Consider the following 12,294-nt stretch of genomic DNA (forward strand, 5'->3'; position numbering starts at 1 on the left):
TGACACTATGGTGCCCATTATAAAAATGATGGATGTTTTAAAGGTGACCAAGGACCAGGTTCAACTTAAACCTAAACAATGGGTTCGATTTAAAAGAATTATCTATAGACTCGAGTTTTTGATATATACCTTTATAATTGAAATGTATAATTCATTCCATATTGTATGTAATTTTCAATTTTTACATCTGCTATGTGGCCCCTCGTTCCAACGTTTTTCCATAATTTTTTTCGATTAAAATACGTGAGCTTCGAAAGGTTTAGGGTATCGCAAGTACGTTTAATTTTTGATATCTACCTATTTAATTAAAATTTACAATACATACAATTTTTTGTTTCATTTCGACTTTCTTCATCCGGTATTAGGACCTCTTTTCTAAGGGTTTCTCATTATATTTCTTATTAAGGTGTCGTACATCGCACTAAAATTTACCTATCATTTTTTGATATATACAATTTTCTTTGAAATAAATAGAAAATTCAATTTTGGCTTTTTAAATCCGCAGTGGCAATCTTAGTTCCAAAGATTTTTCATGTTCTTTCAGTTTCTATTATTCTAGATAATTTCTTAAGTTATCAAGTAATGCACTATGTAAGAATCGTAATCCAGATATACATCTGTTTTTCTAAAATGAGAATAAATCACACTTTGTGTTTTATTTTAGTTTTTACATTTGATATGGGAACCTTTTTTCCTACAGGTTTTCGTGGTCTTGCTTTAGATGAATATCACACTTAATCAAGCCAGGTATTTCTTCTATCTTCCAAATTCCTTAGACTTAAAAATCAATCGAAAATGTTTTTGGTGTTGAGGTTTTATATTCGATTTTGGGACCCTTTTCTTCATAATTTTTAAATTTTTTTGGAAAATCATTAAATCTCCTAAGGTACAACGCACTGAAAATAGCCTCGAATTTAATATATAAACATATTAAATTGAAATTTAAAATAATTCCATATGAAATGTTTTTTAGCATTTGGATGAAACTAGATAATTTCTTAAGCTTCTGAATCACGCAGTAAATTAGAATCATAATTTAGATATAATGTTTAATTGAAATCTAGAATAAATCTGGATCTGTTTTTAACTTTGACTTTTTACCTCCAGAATCAACGGTTTTTAGTTTTTTCATAATGCTATGCACAGAAATTTGAAATTTTGTTTCAAAGGTATAAAACATATAATATATTGTCTTGTATTTTCAATATCTTATTTACTTGAAATCCAGAAATGTTCCATCTCGTCTCTAACTGTTTACGTCCGTTATGCTGATCGTTGTTCCAAGGGTTTTCATATGTTTTAAGATTAACTAAATAGATGGCCAATGGTGTACTTAAAATAGGCTAAAATTTTTGATATATACCTCTATTTTTCAAATTGAGAATTAATCCCTTTTTGTGTTTAATTTTGACTGCTTATACGCGTTATGAGGACCCTTGTTATAACGGTTATACAATTTTTCGTCAAAAATTTCACGAGCTATCTCCTATTACACTTAAAACCGCTCGATTTTTTGAGGAATATCTAAAATTATTATTATTATTTATAAATCCAATTTTATGTTTAACAATTTTCATGTGGTTTTTTTCTCTGTTTAAAGGGAATTACAAAAGTGATAATAGGATTCAAGTGTATTTATAGTCTAAAAAGTATATCTGTTATATTTACGACTTAATAGTGTTCTTTCCTAAGGAAAGTAATTGAATGTATAAAACAGTAGCATTGAAAATTAAGAGCTAAAATTGAAAGTCGTTAAGGCTCGCCATAGAAATTTAAGGCGCGTTAAAAGCCCGAAACCAGATTTTGAACATGCAGCTAAAGGCTTGATGCTCGATAAGAAACTCGAGACTCGGCTCGAAGCTCGAAAACCGAAAAAAGAGAGGCGGGAGGCTCGACTCGAAACCAAAAAATCAAGACTCGCACAGCCCTTATATATAGTGCATTATATATCAAAAATCTTAGTTACGACACCTAACCAAGTTTACTATTATTCAACCAAAAGAAAAATAATGAAAAAGCGTTAAAAAAGGTCCTCATAGCGGATGTAGTAAGTCAAATTTAAACAGAAAATTTTATTTATCACAAATATCAATTAAACAGGAAGATATCAAAAATACGAAGCTATTTCAACTTCGTTATACGATATCTCAAGAAATCGCATTATTTTCACCTTAATCAAAAAACATGAAAAACCGTTGGGTCAAAGGTCCCCGTAAAGGGCTTAAAATCCAAAATTAGACACAAAATGGTGTAAATTATAATATTCAATTAAAAAGGTATATATCAAAACTTTTAGACATCATACCTTACGAAGTTTACTATTATTCATCCACAAGGAAAATGACAAAGAACCGTTGGAAAAAGGGTCTCCACAGCGAATGTAGTAAGTCAATTTTAAACTCAAATTTTATTTATCACAAATTTAAATTAAACAGGTAGATATCAAAAGTACAAAGCTCTTGCTACTGCGTTATACGAAACCTTAAGGAATGGTATTATTCCCACCTAAAGTAAAAAACATGAAAAACCGTTGGGTCAAGGGTCCCCACAAAGGCTGTGAAAATCCAAAATGAGACACAAAATGTTGCAAATTATAAATTTCAATTAAAAAAGTATATATTAAAAATTTTAGATACGACACCTTACGAAGTTTACTATTCACCTGAAAAATAATATAAAATGGGTGATATTAAAATTACAATTCAACGGGAATATATCGAAAATTGATTTTATTTACTTACAAAGACTACTAACTAGAAACATAATGAAAAACCGCATGAAAAAGGCTCCCCATGATGGATATAAGAGTTCAAATTGAACAAAAATGAGGTGTATTATGCATTTCAATGAAACAGGACCGGTTGATATCAAATATTCGAGGCTCTTTTAATGTGTTATACGATACCTTCGGAAATTATCCAGTTTTTATCTAAAGCAAAAACACAAAACCCATTGGAAGACGGGTCCATATAACAGGTGTAAATAGTAACAATTAGACACAATACTGGATTTTATTAACATTTCATTTAAACAGGTTTACATCAAAAATTGTAATCTTTTTTCATGCGTTTGGTTGAGGAAGTTTTTTAATATTCATTAAAAGAAAAAAGACGAAAAATCGCCATCTCGGGTATGAAAATTTCACAGTTAAACTCAAGATGAATCATAAATTCTTCAAATTTTCCTTTAAAGCAAAGAAAGTGAAAAATTGTTGTTACAAAAGTATTATAGATGTAATATGTCAAATGAAACACAAAATAGAATTTACTCACAATATCAACTAACTAAAATTTCGAAGAGATCCGTCTAATAGTTTATTTTATAAAAGGTCAAATTGCTAAGGGTGGTTTTCATTAACATAAAATTAATCAGCCTTTTTGGAAAAAACCCCGAAACTTCCCATTGAAATAACCTGGAATTTTTATAAAAAAAAGCCACATTCTGGACCGTATATTCCAAAACTTATAAATTCCTTAGGATTCAAAACGTTTTTAAATGAACATAAGATCTTTTTATTAGGACCTTTTCTACTTTTCATTCAGAAACTTTTATGTTAAGTATATTTAGTTTTAATTTTTCAAAAAATACCTCGATTTACGATTTTTTCAATGATGCCCTGTTTTATTAGAAACTGACAGCACGTTCGAAACTCGCATTTTTTAGCGTTTAGTGGTTGAAAACAATTGGAGTAATTCTATTTAAAGTTTTATGGATGAAATACTCTGTAGAAAGTTAAGTAAGCTTGAATCCAAGCGCTGTCTGTTCGCGAGTCGATAACCTCGGTTGAAATCTAATTAATTTTCTTTAAGAATACAGCTCTGCACAAGTCTATGGCATTAAAGTAACTTAACTAAGGAGTAACATTGATTTCTTACTGTTTAAGACAAACAACGAAATTCTGATCATAGGAACACGAACTGTAACCTCAAAGCCACCACGCTATCGGCAAAGGTAAGACAACCTCTCAAGACACTGGGGAATTTCATACAAATGATAACATCCCCGATCAGAATTATCCTAAACTCAACAAGTTTGATTGATCATATTTATGTAAATCACCCGGAACGAATCACAGATGTCATAGTAAAGGCATGTGGAGCATCTGACCATGACCTAACATGAATCATAAGGAAGAAAATGAGTATAAAACTGCATAAGAAAATTACCTCGAAATTCGTTCAAGAACTCCATACAAAATTAAACAAGGCTAAGGAATCCATTGACAGCCCAGAAAGGGGCCTACAGATGTTACAAAATGAAATAATTGACCGCCTGGACAAACATGCCGCGCTAAGAGAAAATATGTATCTACTAAAAGCGCCCCGTGGCTAACCTCAAATATAAAACATCAAATTCACATAAGAGACAAATTCAAGACAAAGACAAGAACAGTAAACCATGCTCATAAGGAAAAGTACCAAAATATGTACAGGAAACTGACAGACTTGGTCAACGCTCTTATCCATAAAGAGAAGACAAGATACTTCAAAATTAATATTGGAATCGGTAGTAATGAAACGACCAATATTTGGAAAACCATTAAGCCATACCTCAAGCAAAAGAATACCAAACTTATAACGGAGATGGAATACAAGGCCAATAAAAACAAAGATCCAGAAACTGTAGCAAACATGCTTAACGAATGCTTTGTGAACATAGCAGGGGAACTGCTAAACATGAAGAGTGTATCAAGATGATAGCTAAAGCGCAAAAATTGGACTCACTTACAGCTGCCAGCGCAAAAGCTAATATTACATCTCTGCAACATAATTACCACCTAGAAGTGCTGAAATTCATGTACAGAATAAAAATTAGTTATTACCCTGACTTTATTGAAGGATGGTTTCAAACAACAAATAATAACGTAAAAACTCGTGGCACAACAAATAACTTCTATACGGAAAACTTCTCCAGATATAGAAATAAAAGCTTGAAGCATAAGGGTATAGAGCTAGGGAACAGACTCCCAATGCACATCAAACAAAAACAATCTTATAAACTTGTTATAGATAAGATAAACAATTATATGAACAATCTTACTAGTCTTGAGTAATAGCAGAAAAATTAGAGCTTTTCTCTCTTTAATTTTAAAATCTTAACTTAAAAGCAGGACACTTTTGTAAATAAGAAAATTCTTAAAGGTAAATCCTAAATAAAAGCCTATTATTATTAATATTATTATTATTATCATTAAACTAGATTACTGATTAAAGGAAGTTAAGCTAGATTACCGATTGTAGAAAATCAAGCTAGATTACCGATGGCGGGTAATTAAGCTCGATTGCCGATTCGTAATAATTTCCAGTTAGTGTTTAAATTTCACTAACCACATCTGCTATGAGGATCCATTTTCCGACGTTTTTTTATAATCTTTCATATGGATGAATAATAGTAAACTTCGAAGGTTGTCGTGTCTGAAATTATTTAAAAAACCTTTGTAATTGAAATTTATAACTCACACCATTTTCCATCTAATTTTGTATTTTTAAATCCTTTACGTGGACCTTTGAGGCAACGGTTTTTCATGTTTTTTGCTTTTGGTGAAAATAATGCGATTAACCAAATAGAAAAATCTTCGTGTTTTTGATGTCTTTCTTTTAAATTGAAATTTATAATAAATCACATTTTGTGTTTAAATTTGAATTACTACATCCGCTATGGGGACCCCATTCCCAATGTTGTTTTATTATCTATCATATGGATGAATAAAAGTTAAGTTAACTTCGAAGGTTGTCGTGTATATTATTATTTAAAAAAAACCTTTTACTTGAAATTTATAATTTACACCATTCTGTGTCTAATTTTGGACTTTTAAACCCTTTACGGGGACCTTTGAGCCAACGGTTTTTCATGTTTTTTGCTTTTGGTGAAAATAATGCGATTTAATTACATATCGTATAACGAAGTAGAAATATCTTCGTGTTATTGATTTCTTTCTGTTAAATTGAAATCTGTAGTAAATCACATTTTGTGTTGAAATTTGAATTAATACATAAGTTATGGGGACCCCATTCCCAACATTTTTTATTATCATTCATATGGATGAATAAAAGTTAACTTCGAAGGTTTTCGTGTTTATTTAAAAAAAAACTTTTACTTGAAATTTATAATTTACACCATTTTGTGTCTAATTTTGGATTTTTAAATCCTTTACGGGGACCTTTGAGCCAACGGTTTTTCATGTTTTTTGCTTTTAGTGAAAATAATTCGATTTATCTAGATATTGTATAACGAAGTAGAAATATCTTCGTGTTTTTGATGTTTTACTGTTAAATTGAAATTTGTAATAAATCACATTTTGTGTTTAAATTTGAATTACTACATCCGCTATGGGGACCCCATTCCCAACGTTTTTTTATTATCTTTCAAAGAGATGAATAAAAGTTAACTTCGAAGGTTGTCGTGTATAAAATTATTTTAAAAAAACCTTTTTCTTGAAATTTATAATTTAAACCATTTTGTGTGTAATTTTGGATTTTTAAATCCTTTATGGGGACCTTTGAGCCAACGGTTTTTCATGTTTTTTGCTTTTGGTGAAAATAATGCGATTTAATTACATATCGTATAACGAAGTAGAAATATCTTCGTGTTTTTGATGTCTTTCTGTTAAATTGAAATTTGTAATAAATCACATTTTGTGTTTAAATTTGAATTATTACATCCGCTATGGGGACCCTTTTCTTAACCTTGAATTATTATTTTTCATATAAATGAATAATAGTAAACTTCGTAAGTTGTCGTATCTAATATTGTTTAGTCGTTTTATATAAGAGCTAGTTAAGATAGCAAGTATTCATGTGCTTATCTTCTCAAAATAAAGAAAACGGTGCGTTTGTGTTTAATTTTTATGATCATTGTTAAAATACCGCTTTTATGGGGCCTTCACTCATACCGGAAGTAGTAGTGTGTGCTTTTTAGTTCTTGCGAGGACCGATAAGGGGGCGCTATTATCAGTCCGTGTGTGACACAAAATCGGCAATGTGTAATTTACCACCTTTGTGGGGACCACTTTAAAAACTAATTTTAAGCAATTAAAATCAAAAAATAATTAATTTGAGCATATGTTTTTTTTGGGTTTAATGGGGACCGGGGTGTGCGTCCCCATAAGTGACTACGGTCCCCACAGGATTGGTGTGTTTTCTCGTCGCGGTCCTCATAAGTATAGTAATGTAAACGCAGACACGGTCAGTGTATTACCTCTCCGTGACGTCATCGTCACTCGGACAGGTAAAAATGAAAGCGTTAGCCAAAGAAGAAATAAAACTTGAAATGCTAAAACAAAAACAACGCCGTATTGTGATATAGATATTTAATGATTCTAAATACGTAATGTTCCTATAATACGTAATGTTTCTATAATACGTAATGTTCCTATAATACGTAATGTTTCTATAATACGTAATGTTCCTATAATACGTAATGTTTCTATAATACGTAATGTTCCTAAAATACTAATGCAATAAAGCTTCTGTGATTGTTTTAAAATGTTTTCTCGTGAAATGTCTCGCTTTCCTGAGTATTGGAACCCTCCATTGATTAAGTATTAATTTCCCTTCTTGCAGCGTTCGTAATGTTTGAGAACATCTTGAAAATAAATAAGAGTTAGGGCTTTGTCCTGCCTTGCACGATTGCCGAACCTTGCTTAATAGTTGTTCCAGTGGGTCTTGGTTGAAGTGAGCCGTTAAAACGAATGCTGCTCCCTTTTTATGAAGGAATGGGATTATTTCCAAAACACATTTGGCTATATTTAACAAGAAATTTTTTGTTAATAACATGTACCATTTATTTTACCAGTTCTAACTTTGAACTTACTTGTTTGGCGTAGTCCGGAAAGAGTCTCTTGGGAGAGTATCACTTTTTTCTTAATTGCTTTACTGAAAGGTTGAATTTGAACATACTCTTCCCATTCGTTGATATAAGGGAGGAAAACCCCTTCAAACCAATCTAGTCTTGGGTCAGTTGCGTCTCTGAAGGGATAGAGATTAGGATTGCAGGAATGGTAACCCTTAAGAAGATGGCCCACATTCATGATATCGAACCACTTGTTAAAATTTTCAATAAAGCGAATAGTCTCAGTGTATTCCCCAGGAAATTCGACTATTATGGGGTTTGCAACTGATTGACAAAGGATTTGAGTCGCTAATTACACTTTCATTCGATTCTCCAAATTAATGTGATCAGATGAAAATTTATGTAATTTCCTCAAGTTAGTAGCCTTTTCCATATCTCTCTTATAGACCGCCCTTATAGTATTCCAGGTTAACTTCTCCCCATGAATTTGCATCAACCGATATTTGCACCCTTCTGTACTGTTCGCAAGACAATTTCGTACAGTCTTTATTAGATGTGGTACGTCAAAGAGAAAATAAAGCGGGGTGACATCTGAGCTAAACGGATTATCTCGCTTGTATCCACCTTCTTCCGAGTTCATCTTAAAACATTTTCGGTTAGTAGTTGCACCGTCTCCTACCACAGCAATAATCTTAAATCCACACGCCTCAAGCTTAGCAATTCCTTCAAAAATTAACGAATCCAAAGTTTCAGCTGTAAGTGATGCTGTTCCGAAGTGTGCGAATGAATATTTAAATCACGTTATTAGTCCTCTGATCATGAACTGAAGCGCATGAGTGGCGATTGGCTTTGCTTTGTATGTAACAATTTTTATCTTTTCAATTTTTTCGAGATAGTTATTTAAACGTGTGTAACCGATAACATTTCCAGTTTCAACCCTATATACCAGATCTTCTTCGATTTTAATTTCATCTAACACAAGTACAAAATGTTCTGGCGGCCGAACCTGAGTTGGGTCTGCATTCTTAATTTTATTAAATTCATCTCGCCTTTTTTCAAATTGGCGTCCATGAAATCCCGGGCTTGTTCCAATATTTAAAGAATGACGTTTAAGGGTTGATTTTGAAGGCAGTTGCAAGATTTTGGATTTATGCAAAACAGCATACAAAAATCCTACCTTCCCATGCATGTACAGACACCATTGAACTATAACTGGATGCCACCTAATTCGGTTTGGGTGTTTGTTTTTGAGCATTTTTAGCTGTGTTTTCAAGAAGAGGGCCGGGAAATCTCTTATTTTATTTTCTATGTCTAAATTAACCTTCTTTTCTAATATATCCATCAGTTCTCCATGGTCATCAACGTCGACACTTATTCCTTCTTTCTTGATTAATTTCAGAAGTCTAAATTCTAGACGTTTCACTTTCGTCTTGAGTGTTGATTGAATTTTTTTGGTTTTTCTTAGACTAGCAATTAAAGTAGGCTTACTCAAGTTCTTAAAATGAGAAGTGTTAAACGCATTTTTCTTTCTTTCCTTGTACAATATAGTACGGAAACTAGCCCTCTGTTTGACACAGTAAAAACAGCGTAATTTTAGGACATTAGCTGGAATTATTAAACAACACTTTTCACTGTGAGCTGCCTTTGATATTGGATCTTGAAAACCAGTCGCAATCTGATGGTTTGTATATACATCTACAAAGTCTTTATCAGGATTTCCTTTACAAACTTGAAAATTATCCTCTATTTTTTTCAGGCATTTTTCTAGTGAATCTTGATCATATATATGTCGAGGTAATTTTGACAAAATAGAGCTTTCCGTAACAGATATCCCAAAAATTTCGAAGCATACGTTAAAAGAATTATCAATAATTACGCTTATCAGCACACAACCAACTTCTTCATCCATCTTTCGAACTTTCAAACAGTCATCTAGAATGGTTAAAGACCAACGGGATGAACACACGTTGAAGATGGTTTTAAAATTTTTTCTCGAGCTATTGTTAATATATCCTACTTGTGTTGAAGACGGGATGCTATCATTAGGAGGATTTATTTCTGTAATGTTGGATTGCAAATCAGTAGCTTGAAAAATATCTTGGGTATCCATTATTGCCGTAGCTGGAGCCTCAACGATATCCATTATTGGCGTAGCTGGAGCCTCAACAATATCCATTATTGGCGTAGCTGCATCTAGAGTGATATCTTGGGTATCCATTATTTATGTAGCTCCATCTAGAGTGATATCTTGGGTATCTATTATTGATGTAGCTGGAGCCTGATTCATAGCTTGCGAATCAATAGTATGTGTAGCTGGAGTGCCAATTGATTTTAGAATAGAAACATACTCCTGAAAAATATCCAAATTTAGTAAATACTTCATATTAACATACTTCTAACCTCGGAATTATACTTACTTTAGGACTGTGAATTGGGTTCGGGTATCGCGCAATTGGACCATGACCTCCAACAAAATGCTTTGCGCATAGATAGGTGTTTTTATTTACCCTTTCAATTGGGTAGTCTTTCCTATCTAACCATTCTATCCATTGTTTACACTTTTCGTAAGTACGCTTTGGCTTGGGAAAAACAATGAAATCAACACATTTCATGTATTCTTTATGTGCTTGTCGATTGTCACTTCTACAACCCTTATACACACATATCTTGTGTCTCACCATATTTATAAGAAACCTATTTGCGCATTAATCGCCCTATATTCTATAATAGTCAGATAATTATGAAATATCTGATTCCACAATAACTGTAAGTAGAAGTAAATGTCGATAACCTTATCTTAGCAGACGAACTTTAAGTCCAAGTCCAAGGCCAAGGTCCGTTAAATTAGTTTGAAAATGTTGTAGTAGGTGGCGCCGACAGCCTAATTTCTTTCCGTTTTGACTCACCAAATTCTTGTCGGGGGTCGGCTAAAATAAGGGGGAGTTGTCAACGAACGTTCTTCAGAGGCGATAATGTAAACTCTATGGCTGCGAACCGTCCCTAGCGTTAGTTGGTTCCATGTTAGAAAGAAATTAAAATACCGTTTTTTTTTAGAAAATTTGTGGCAATAAACAAGATAGTTAGCAATAATCAGGGGTAAAAACAAAGACAATTTTGGTAAAATTTTGGAAGAGGGGAAATAAAGTCAGTTGATAAAACTTGATAATTCCAAAAACAGATGAACATTTAGCCGCTCATAACAACCTAGCCTAACATAAGCTTAACCCTGTTTCTAAACCTTACATGATCTATCACATCATAAATCAAATGGGTCTTAGATTGCCTATTTATACTCTTGATGATCTATAAATATTCTTGATTATTATAATAATTTGCCCTAAATTGTTAAAGTTACAGTTTTGGAGACTTGGGAGACCACAAAAATCCGAAATTGCGTTCTAACATATGAATGCTCACTGAGAATAGCCAAAATAAAATTAATATATAATTAAAAAATAATGAAACCCTGTATACCTCATATGGAAGTGTTGAATTAATTGCGCTTACGTAAACACCACTGTCTTAACTGCCAAAGCGAAAACACATTAAACTTTTTGTCATCTTTCCGGTAGTATTTTAAAGTGTAAAAACCCAGCGGCAGGAACTTAGGATATGTTTCTAGCATGAAACGAAGCAGACTATATCAAATTCCAAAACGGAGCAGGAAATCAGCTTTTTTTATAATCTTAAAGGACGAAAGACGTTATAAAGAGTATTATTACACAGACTTACCAAAATTCAACTTAAGCCTTGGCCAAAACGAACGTCGAAAAATTACTTCAAAAGATATTAAAACCTCTATTAACTGTAATTATTTACCTGAATTACTTTTTAGACGAAAATTGGACCTGATAACAAAGTAGTGGTTATTAAGGGCGTTATACTTCATTATAAAATCCAAATAATGGTGTTCAAGCTCGGATGAAATATCAAAAAATTAATTAGCGTCGACGGCAGTAAGGCATCGCTAATTTAGCGATGCCTTACTGTCGTCTGCTTTGAAATAATCTTTCTTACTGTCGTCTGCTATGAAATAATCTTTCTTTCTGTCGTCTGCAATGAAATAGGGAATTCAAGGCATAATTAATTAGTTAAATTACAAAAATTAGACTTCATTTATTTAAAAACTAAACAGGTAAGTTTCTCATTTAGTAAATGCTTGTTAATTTGAAAGTATTCCGAAAACTAACTTCGCTGTAGTTTTTCCGTATCGCCTATGACAATTTCCCTAAAAAACCGGGTAAAATGTAATGCTTTTTCTACAGGACGCTAACCCTAAAAAGGTGATTTTTTCGTTTAGCATTACAAACGGGTATCAAGTCATATCTACAAGGGCCTACCGTTCCTGTAGAATTGAGTGTTTTCCGGGTATAGTTAAAGGATTTTTACACTGTATTGTTGGAGACAATTTAGGGTCCCACGGTGTTGGCGGCTTTAATGAAAGCTTTAAGAATGGATATTTGTGTCGATTTTGTGAAATATGTGTGCCAGATAATAATTTGT

General features: G+C 32.5%; 1 long non-coding RNA gene across 1 annotated transcript; it reads right to left on the reverse strand.

Annotated features, from left to right (window-relative positions):
* Positions 1-3,068: 3,068 nt before the first annotated feature.
* Positions 3,069-4,923, reverse strand: LOC149683483 (uncharacterized). The gene is made up of 3 exons (XR_016384210.1): positions 4,823-4,923; positions 4,167-4,239; positions 3,069-3,184 (listed from the first exon to the last, which is right to left on the reverse strand). It is a non-coding gene; the product is annotated as an uncharacterized LOC149683483 (long non-coding RNA).
* Positions 4,924-12,294: the final 7,371 nt, after the last annotated feature.

This window comes from Phalangium opilio, unplaced genomic scaffold (genome assembly GCF_054372755.1).
Source record: "Phalangium opilio isolate 3A_F unplaced genomic scaffold, DU_Popi_V2 ptg000037l_1, whole genome shotgun sequence".
Taxonomy (NCBI): Eukaryota; Metazoa; Arthropoda; class Arachnida; order Opiliones; family Phalangiidae; genus Phalangium; species Phalangium opilio.